A 10762-nucleotide genomic window follows, 5' to 3' on the forward strand; every position below is an offset into this window, starting at 1 on the left:
GAGTCTATGGATTTTGAGAGCCTTTCTCATAGTCTAACATTTTCTAGACTTTCTTATCTAATGTAATGCATAATTTATTCATTGGATTGTCTGAGATTTCGAGTGCTGTCCTTGGCTAGGGATTTTTCTATTCATTAGCGATGTCAAAAGACACTAAGAATAGCCTTTCCCTTGTCTCAGCAGGAGCATTGTTCTGAAGAATGTGGTTCTTTTTACTTGACTACATCTCATCATGCCTTAGAGCATTGTGCGATTGACCAAGGTATATGCTTTTAATACAGAATATTCAAAAATGTTTTTTGAATATTTAAATTATCTAACAGTGGTTATGTGTCAATGCAAGCAGTACCTTTGTAAAATATATTCCAGGCACTTTGTGAATTCACTTTAGTCTACCCTGATTGGTTAGTCTTTAGTCCCGAGTTATTCTAAACCCTCTCTCATAAGAACCAATATTTATTCTGTTATTTTTGTTACTTTCATGCATTTGTAGTTTTTTACTTAAAATCTCTTGATCAAGTTGGTGATAAATTCACTCTACCATTGAATGAATGAATTACCTGATAAATGCTTTGAGAATTATATGGTATTCTATTATTAATGTTGTTACAATCAAATACACCAATAAGACACTATTAGATTTGTAGTATATTTAACATACTGGGTTTCAACTGAATGAGTTAAAGACAATTTCAGATTTTTAAAGAAACACTTAAAATTTGAATTGCCACATTTAAGTGGGAGAGACAACAGTTTTGACAAAATACAGCATGATGAATATCTCTCAATACAAATTTAGGTAAGTCGTGATTAGAAATAAACTGTTGGTGTCAAATTACACTTGCTCTTAAGCAGCAATGACAGAGTAGACGAGTTTCCTGAGTTTAAATAGACTGCAGAATCTTGCAATCAGTATAATGCTTATTATATTTGGTCAGATAAATCCAAATAAATGGAACTTAAGGTCAATTATGTCCGAGTGGGTTGTCCTGTGACCTTAGAAATTCTGAGTCTTACAAATGGTGGGTGCGGAAAACAACTTCTCAAAGCCACCCTTGGTGGACGAGTGACTGGCATGGCCAGCAGGTATAGCCCATCCCGAATTGTCCCTTGAGAAGGTGGCAGTGAGCTGCCATCTTCAACTGCTGTAGTTTTTGTGGTATACACGCACCCACAGTACCATTAGGAAAGGAATGTCTGGATTTTGACCATGTGAAGGGAAAGAATAATATAGTTTCAAGTTAGGGTGGTGAGTGGATTAGAAGGAATCTTTCAAGCAGTGGGTTTTTCTTGTGCCTCCTGCCCTTGTTCTTCTAAGTGATAGAGTTTGTAGGCTTTGAAAATGCTGTCAAGGAAACACTGGCAAGTTGCCTTACTGCATCATGTAAATGGGTGGCAAGCAAGTGAGTTGCTTTGTCTTCAATACTATTAATCTTCTTGAGTGTTGGAGTTGAGCTCATCCAGACAAGTGGAGAGCATTGAATCATACTCCTGACTTGCATGTAGATGGTGGACAGATTGGGAACATTAGGTGAGATGCTCGCTGCAAAATTCCCAGCTTCTGACTTGTTCATGTTGCCACAGTATTTGTATGGCCAGTCCAGTTAAGTTCTTAGACTTGAGGGTAGGGGATTCAGCAATGATAATGCTGTTGGATGTTCAAAGGGAAATGATTATTGCTTTGTACTTTTGTGGACTGGAAGTTATTTGTTACTGAGGCACCGGCTGTAAGGTAAGTTTTTTGGTGGCTATGGCTATGACAATGCCAAGGTATTTCTTGGCTAGTCTATAGCCAAATAGCAATTTTGGCACAGATCCCCAGATATTAGTGAGGAGGACTTGACATGTGTTTTGTCATTTCCAGTACCTTGATTGATGTTGGATCATCCATCCAGTTTGTTTTTCGGCTTAGCTGTAGTGGTTTAAAGAGGCATTTTGTAGGGTGCAGTTAAGTTGATCGCATTGTGACTTGTCTGGAGTCAGATGTAGGCCAGAGCAGGTCAGTGTAGCAGATTTTCTCAGATGAATGGTATTAATGAACCATGAGGATTTTTACAATGAGCTGGTAGTTAATGATCACTATTAATGAAACCAGCATTCTATTCCTGATTTATTAATTCCCCAGCCCTCACGGTGGAATTGAACTTGTACCTCTACAGATTTAAACTGGGTTACCAGATGCCAGTAACATTACTACTATCCTAACTTTGCCCAGTGCTCTTGATTTAATATACATTGGGCCATCACAAAGATAAACAGAGCATGGTGCTACCAAATATAACAGTTGGTTGAGGTTAACTCCTAAATTCCTTCAGATATACAACTAAAACTTGCAGTGAGTTGTTTCAGCATCTTAAAATCTTTCCTACTGAGATAACAGCTATAGAGAAATCTGGGCTGTGCATTTCACAAGCTCCAGCTGTAATCTTCAAATATAGGGCATTAGATGCATAGTGATATTTCAGCATATAATGTGGAGGTAAAAATCTCTCATTTTTCTATACTCCAAAATTATTGAACATTGTCAAACAAATATAATAGGCAACATCTTTAAATTGTGGTTGTGAACTCCTCAAACAATCCAGAAAGTTATCCTTGCTGTATGAGGATCCAAAATAATACATTGAGGCTCTACCATGTTAATCAAAATCTTTTAATTAATAAACCATAATTTGCCTGAGAAATGACTTACTGAGACCAGAAAAACATCAAGGGTAAGTATTACACTTTTTTAAAAAAACTGCTGTCATCTATTTCAAGCAATTACTGTTGTTTGCTTTATGTTAGTGGAAGTTGCTGATAAGCAGGTCACTGGGATATAGATCTTGACCTATTTTGTGAAGTTTGGTGTGTGTTAGTTAATTCAGCCCCATAACCAACCAGAATGCAATGTTACGCATTAGGTGGGATTTTGGTGACTAATTCAGGAATATACCTGACTGATTTAGAATTTTCTCAATTTTGTGCTGACCCTATACAGAAAGGTGAATACTGTATCTCTCTCTCTAAAATAGCACTTGTTCTAATGCATTCACAAACAATATAAAAGGGGCTTTCCTGCATCAAGCCTCAGCCATAAGCTGCTTCCTGTTCTAGCCCTTCAGGGTGCATGCAGCACCCTTGCAGATCTTGACATTTTTTTTCAGATTCATCCACAAGTATTATTTGTTCTTGTGAAGTTGACGACATTCATTCATGAATAGCGTGGGACAGAAATGGTGTCTAATTTGGGAGAGGAACTGACACTGGCGATGGAGTTTATGTATCCAAAGTGCTTGATATTTCCTCCTCTGCAACATTGTTCCATCTGCTCGGCTGCATTAATAACTCGATTTAGCCACCAGTTATTATAAAGCTGCACTGAGCAGTGTGGATTTCAAGATTTAAGTTCCTAACATTTCTACAAATGCTATTTAATTTAAAACAATTATTGGGCTGTTCTGATTTGTTCGGAGTAAAGTTATTTATTAGTCACAAGGAAAGCTAATGTTAACACTGCAATGAAGTTTCTGTGAAATTCACCTAGTCGCCACACTCCAGTGCCTGTTTGGGCCAATGCACCTAACCAGCACATCTTTCAGACTGTGGGAGGAAACCAGGGCACCTGGAGGAAACCTATGCAGATAGGGAGAGAACGTGCAAGCTCCGCACACAGTGAACCAAGCTGGGAGCCGATCCAGGGTTCCTGGTGCTGTGAGGCAGCTGAGCTAACCATTGTGCCATCGTGCCACTTGATTTGTGAAAACCATCAGACCTCCTGTTGTGAATTATTATAGCTTCATACCCCTGCCTTTATAAACCTCCACTGCTAGAATGAAGCTGTGTTTCAACACAGTTTAAAGTTTATTTATTAGTCACAGGTAGGCTTACATTAACAGTGCAGTGATGTTACTGTGAAAATCCCCTCGTCACCACACTCTGGCACCTGTTCAGGTACACTGAGGGAGAATTCAACATGGCCAGTGCACTTAACCAGCATGTCTTTCGGATTGTGGGAGGAAACCCATGCAGACATGGAGAGAATGGGTAGACTCTGCACAGACAGTGAACCCAGGTCCTTGGCGCTGTGAGGCAGCAGTGCTAACCACTGAGCCACTGTGCTGCCCTGTTGCTTGGTCAGGGAACTTGAGACTGGGTTGTGTTTCAATTGCATCTTTACCCCCAGAAGCAGCAGGTTTTGCAGCATATGATATACTGATGTGTGCATACATTAAAATCCTATTGTTATCTTTTCTAGACAAGCTTGAGATGTTTCCTTGTGGTAAGTTCTAGAATACGAGCTCTCTGTTGACTTGGTGTCTTCATTGCCCTCTTCTCTATTGAAGTTTAGTGATATTTTTGATCAGTGAAGCACAACTCAACCTATCTAACTGAGAAGCCAGCATGTTACCTGGGGGAATGCCACCATCATCCTTTATGTTCTGTTTAATGACCCATTTTTACCCTTAGTAGTAAAGGAATAGCATTCTCCTTGCTGACAACTAATGAGAACTTACACAATCTTCTTAGTGCAAATTTCCTCTAATCTGGCTTCTGATTTAGTGCTGTGCTCTCTATCAGAGATCTGTGGTGCCTATGAGCAGTGGAAGGAACAGAAAGGCTCCTCAAATTGAGGGTATTCTCACTAATACTCTAAAAGCCCAAACCAGGAGGCATGCATCAACTTTAAATTACATTTAAAAGCAAAATAAAGGGGTGAGAAAGGCAGATAAGATTTTTAAAAGAATTAGACAGCCAGACAAAAAAAAATCTTTTTTAAATCTTCAACACTAGCTTCTGAAGAAATGAGGCTCTATATTTTTTAGGGCCAAAGACATTTGGCAGGAATGATGATTAATCTCATTGTTATATATTTGAAAGGATTGCAGGTTGCTTTAAGAGCTGATCACATGATTTGATGGTGATGTCATTAGGGTGTTTGCACAGGTTGCTGTTTTACTTTCAGTTTGTACTGTGCAGTGCAGAGAACATCTCTTAATAAAACCTGTTGTGCGTTAGCTTGAATCAACAGTACAAACCATGCTATATTCTTTTTCTTAAAACCCCACAACCCCTAACATAGTTAGACGTTACGCTCTCTAGACATTGCATTCTCTAATTCTGATAAGGGCTAGCCCTGGTGTTTTCTGATGTTTTAACTAACCCAAGGCAGTGGCACGGTAGCATAATGGTTAGAACTGCTGCTTCACAGCACCAGAGTCCTGGGTTTGATTCCTGGTACATTCTCCCCATGTCTGCGGGGTTTCCTCACACTTCTGAAAGACGTGTTGGTTAGGTGCGTTGCTCCGATCAGGGATTGGACTCTGATGACTAGGAGACTTTCACAGTAACTTCATTGCTATGCAATGATATCAAACAAACTATGCCTTTCTCTAGGTACCCCAGAGGTACTGTCCCTACCCTCACAGCCAGTTCAAAGTAGAAGATTAACCCAACAAGGCTAGATAAGAACATAAGAACATAAGAAATAGGAGCAGGAGTAGGCCAACTAGCCCTTCGAGCCTGCCCCGCCATTCAATAAGATCATGGCTGATCTGTCGCTGCTCAGTTCCACATTCCCGCCCTCTCCCCATAACCCTTAATCCCCTCTCTTATCAAAAACCCATCAACCCACGTCTTAAAAATATTTAGCGAGGTAGCCTCCACCACTTCAACGGGCAGAGAATTCCAGAGATTCACCACCCTTTGAGTGAAGAAGTTCCTCCTCAACTCCGTTCTAAACCGCGCCCCCCCCCTTTATCTTGAGGCTGTGCCCCCTAGTCCTACTATCCTTTCTGAGCGGGAAGAGTCTCTCCACCTCTATCCTATCCATCCCATTCATCATCTTATACGTCTCAATGAGATCTCCCCTCATTCTTCTAAACTCTAACGAGTACAAGCCTAATCTATTCAGCCTCTCCTCATAGCTCAACCCCCTCAACTCTGGCATCAGCCTAGTAAACCTCCTCTACACTCCCTCCAAGGCCAAAATATCCTTGCGTAAGTACGGCGCCCAAAACTGCACACAGTACTCCAGCTGCGGCCTCACCAATGCCCTATACAGCCGCAGCAAGACCTCCCTACTTTATATTTATCCCCCTCGCGATGAAGGCCAGCATCCCATTAGCCTTCCTGACCACCTGCTGCACCTGCAAGCTGGGTTTTTGCGACTCATGCGCAAGGACCCCGAGGTCCCTCTGCACCGTCGCCTGCTGCAGTTTTTCTCCACGTAAGTAATAATCCTTCCTACCATTATTCCTACCAAAGTGGACCACCTCGCACTTGCCAACATTAAATTCCATTTGCCATTTCCTGGCCCATTCGCCCAGCCTATCTAGATCCTTCTGTAGACTCTCACCACCCTCCGCACAATTTACCTTTCCGCCAATTTTGGTGTCATCAGCAAATTTCGACACCCTGCACTCGGTTCCCTCCTCCAGATCATCTATATAAATGGTAAATAGCTGAGGCCCCAGCACCGACCCCTGGGGCACTCCGAATAGCACCCATTGACCCCCACTCTCTGCCTCCTATTTGACAACCAGTCCTCTATCCACGCTAACACCCTACCCCCAACTCCATGCCCCCTTACCTTCTGCAATAACCTCTTGTGAGGTACCGTGTCAAACGCCTTCTGAAAATCAACCAAGAATAAGTCAGCTACGTCCAGATGCGCAGCAGGACATAATTCACTATCAGAGATGCCAACGCCAAAAAAAACCCCAGCACATATGACCTGTCTGTACTTTCTCGAGAAAATGAGCAAGGATTCCCAAATCACAAAATGACAAAATTACAGAAGTAAAACATGATTCTAATCGGTCGAACAAGAACTGTCTTCACCCACACTGAGGTCTTGCAAGGCCATACCAGTAGCTCTATGCCAAACCACTCACCACCCTGCCATGGGGCTACTCACCTTATCTAGAAAATAAAGTGAAGAGTACTAAAAATTGTACTCCCTCAGTGTAAACATAAGGATTACAGCACATTAAAAAATATCCTCAGGTCATAGAACCAACTCAGCACGCTCCCCAATGGAAAGAAGGAAACCCACAAACAATTAAACTACTTCCCTCATTGCACTGTCAGAGCTTGCCAGTGGATGAATAGCATCAAGTGGAAAAGACAGACAATCCTGATTTTGACAGTGGAATTGGATATCAGGCAACAAAAGCCTCCCTGCTGAGAGATTATGCAACCATGTCAGGATAAAAGGCAACATCACAAAATCAAAATTATAATGTCAAGGGAACAAAATTCAGGATTAATGATGAATTGCAGGATATAACCTTCCACGGAGCTTGAAAAGACCAAAGCTAGGATCGCTGAGCATCTTCCAGGATCCATCCGGAATTTCACCAGAGCCTCTATACCTCCGTCATGTTGTCAACCTGAAGCCCCGGCAAAGAAAAGCCTAGGACTCAGTGGGTGACAAGGACTCAATATGTCTAACAACTTCCAACCCTTCTCAACCAGCACCAAGAACAAGGCAATGTGAGACCAGTGGTTAGAGTCTTCACCCGACCCCAAAGAATAGGTAAAATGTGCTTCATTGAAATCGAGGCACTTTTGCCCTCAAATCCAGATTGTGAAAGCAGGGCAGCCAATTCTGAAATTTGGTCACGAATTCATCGTCAGTTTCCCTCGGGATACCAGGCACATCTTCCCTGAGCCAGCCAGGATGTACAACACAGGATGCAGCAGGAATTCCAAAGACTAAAGGTGAATGTTCCCCCAAGTAAAACTGCCTTCTTCCTTGACAGCATTCTCAGCTTCATCCCACTTTCTTTAAGATATCTCACAATTCATCAACACGAGCACCAAGGATCCGTGTCAGGGAGCTGAGAACATCATCCACAACTTCCTCACTGGATGTATGTGTGCATGTTGATAGAAGTTGATATCACATTTCCTCCACTGTAAATGTGAGAACTGTTAGTCGTCTTGTTATTTCTATTGGAAAAATCCAGACCAGTTTCCTTGCTTTCCTCAGACATCGTTCAGTTTTAAACCTTGACATCCAAGTTTGGACTTCATTTCTTAAACAAAAGGAGAACACAGCTGAAGGTGGTTGATAAAACCAATGGTAATACTGTCAAGTTAGTTAGTTAGCATTGCGGCTTGGGGTTGTCGAAAGAACAGTGAACAATGAATCCATCCTGGGGGCTATTTGCACAACATTACAGGAAATAAAATCAAGCGGGCAGGATTTATTTCAGTAGCAGGGTTGGGATCTTTCCAGCTGGACCTCCTCCCTCACATTACTACAGTAAATCCTGAAAATAAATTCAGGAAGTTATCATCATAATATCCCTCCAGCCCAGAAGGAGGCCATTCGGCCCATTGAGTCTGCACTTTCCACAATCCCACCCAGGCCCCACCCCCACAACCCAGTGCCTTTACCCTAACTAGTCTCCCTGACACTAAGGGGCATTTTAGCATGGCCAATCCACTGTCTGGAGGTTAAAGATTAAATATGTCTCAGAAATGGGATTTTAACCCTTTCTTTAAATTGAAGGCTTTCTAAGGCAGAAAGACAAGGTGGAGGTGGAAGATGTCTGAGGTGGAATAGCATATGAAGCCTAAAACCCAGCTCAGGGCAAGACTTTGTCAAGAAAGGAATCGGATAAACCAGAAAATTATAAGCCAATTATTTTAGTTAATGATAACCAACTGGGTGGCATGGTGGCACAGTGGTTTGCAGTGCTTCCTCAAAGCGCCAGGGACCAGGGTTCAATTCTGGTCTTGAATGACTGTCTGTGCAGATCTGCATAGCCTCCATGTTTGCATGGGTTTCCTCCAGATGCTCCGGCTTCCTCCCACACTTCAGAGATGTGCAGTTTAGGTGGATTGGCCGTGCTAAATTGCCCTTTAGTGTCCCAAGATGTCTAGGTTAGTTGGATTAGCCATGGGAAATGTGTGGGGTTAAGGGGATAGGGTGCAGGAGAGGGCCTGGGTGAGATACTCTTGTCAGAGATTCAGTGCAGTTTTGATGGGCTGAATGGCCTCCTTCTGCAATGAAAGGATTCTATGATTCCATGAATCTACATGACAGGATCAAATTAATAAGTACTCAGTCATCAGGGAGGGGTGCTCCAACACACTCCTCCCTGATGAGCTCAATGCATTCTACACCCATTTTGAGGTGAGTGAGAGCATGTGCTCCACCCTGGAAGCCCTGGCTGAACCTATATCTGGGGTCACCATTGTCGATGTCAGAGCAGCTTTCTTGAAGGTCAACCCATGGAAAGCAACTGGTCCGGATGGGGTACCCAGGTGTGCACTCAGATCCTGCACGGATCAGCTGGTGCAGGTAGTCACAGACATCTTCAATCTCTCTTTACAACAATCTGAAGTCCCTATCTGGTTCAAGAAGATAACCAGCTTCCCGGTACCTAAGAAAAACCAAGCAGCGCACCTTAATGACTATTGGCTGGTGGCTTTGACATCCATCATTATGAAGTGCTTTGAAAGGTCAGTCATGGCACTAATCAATTCCAGCCTCCTGGACTATCTGGATCCACTACAGTTTGCCTACCACCACAGCAGGTCCACAGTAGATGCCATTTCCCTGGCCCTGCACTCAACCCTGAAACACCTAGTTAATAAGAACACCTATGTCAGACTCCTATTTATTGACTACAGCTCAGCCTTCAACACTATCCCCATGAAACTCGTCTCCAAACTCCGTGGCCTGGGCCTCGGCACCTCCCTCCGTGACTGGATCCTGAACTTCTTAACTCACAGACCACAATCAGTAATCACATCAAATTTGCTGACGACACCACCACAGTGGGTTGGATCTCAAACAATGATGAGACAGAGTACCATATTCTCTATGGTAAACTGGTGTGGCAACAATAATCTCTCCCTCAATGTCAATAAAATGAAGGAGATAGTAATTGACATCAGAAAGCATAAAGGAGAGCATGTCCCTGTCTACATAACAGGGACGAAGTAGAAAAGATCAAAAGCTTCAAGTTTTTAGGTGTCCAGATCACCAACAACCTGATCCCCCTATGTCGACACTATAGTTAAGAAAGCCCACCAACGCCTCTACATTCTCAGAAGACTAAGGAAATTTGGCACGTCAGCTACAATTCTCACCAACTTTTACAGATGCACCATAGAAAGCATTTTTCTGGTTGTATCACAGCTTGGTATGGCTCCTGCTCTGCCCAAGAATGCAAGGATCTACAAAAGATGGTGAATGTAGCCCAATCCATCATGCAAGCCAACCTCCCAACCATTGACTCTGTCTACACTTCCCGCTGCCTTGGCAAAGCAGCCAACATAATTAAGGACCCCATGCACCCCATACATTCTCTCTCCTACCTTCTTCCTTCAGGGAAAAGATACAAAAATCTGAGATCAGTATCAACCAACCCAAGAACAGTGTCTTCCCCATTGCTGTCAGACTTTTGAATGGACCTATTTTGCATTAAGTTGATCTTTCTCTATACCCTGGTAATAACTGTAACTCTACATTCTGACTCTCTCGTTTCCTTCTCTAAGAACAGTATGTTTTGTCTATATTGTGCGCAAGAAAAAATACTTTAATACATGTGTCAATAATAAATCAAATCAAACCAAATCAAATCAGAACTGAGAGGTAATAATGAACAACTAATAAAGAATTCTAAAAGGCAGATCAAATTTTAGAGTTCTTTGAACACATATCAAAGAGGCTAAATAAAGAAAATCAGTGGATGTGGTTGGCATGAATTTTTGAAAGGCTTTTGATAGTGCGCATCACAAGAGACTTAATAACAAAGAGCTG

Source organism: Carcharhinus amblyrhynchos, chromosome 14 (assembly GCF_965287045.1).
Source record: "Carcharhinus amblyrhynchos chromosome 14, sCarAmb.v2.hapA, whole genome shotgun sequence".
In the NCBI taxonomy this organism is placed as follows: Eukaryota; Metazoa; Chordata; class Chondrichthyes; order Carcharhiniformes; family Carcharhinidae; genus Carcharhinus; species Carcharhinus amblyrhynchos.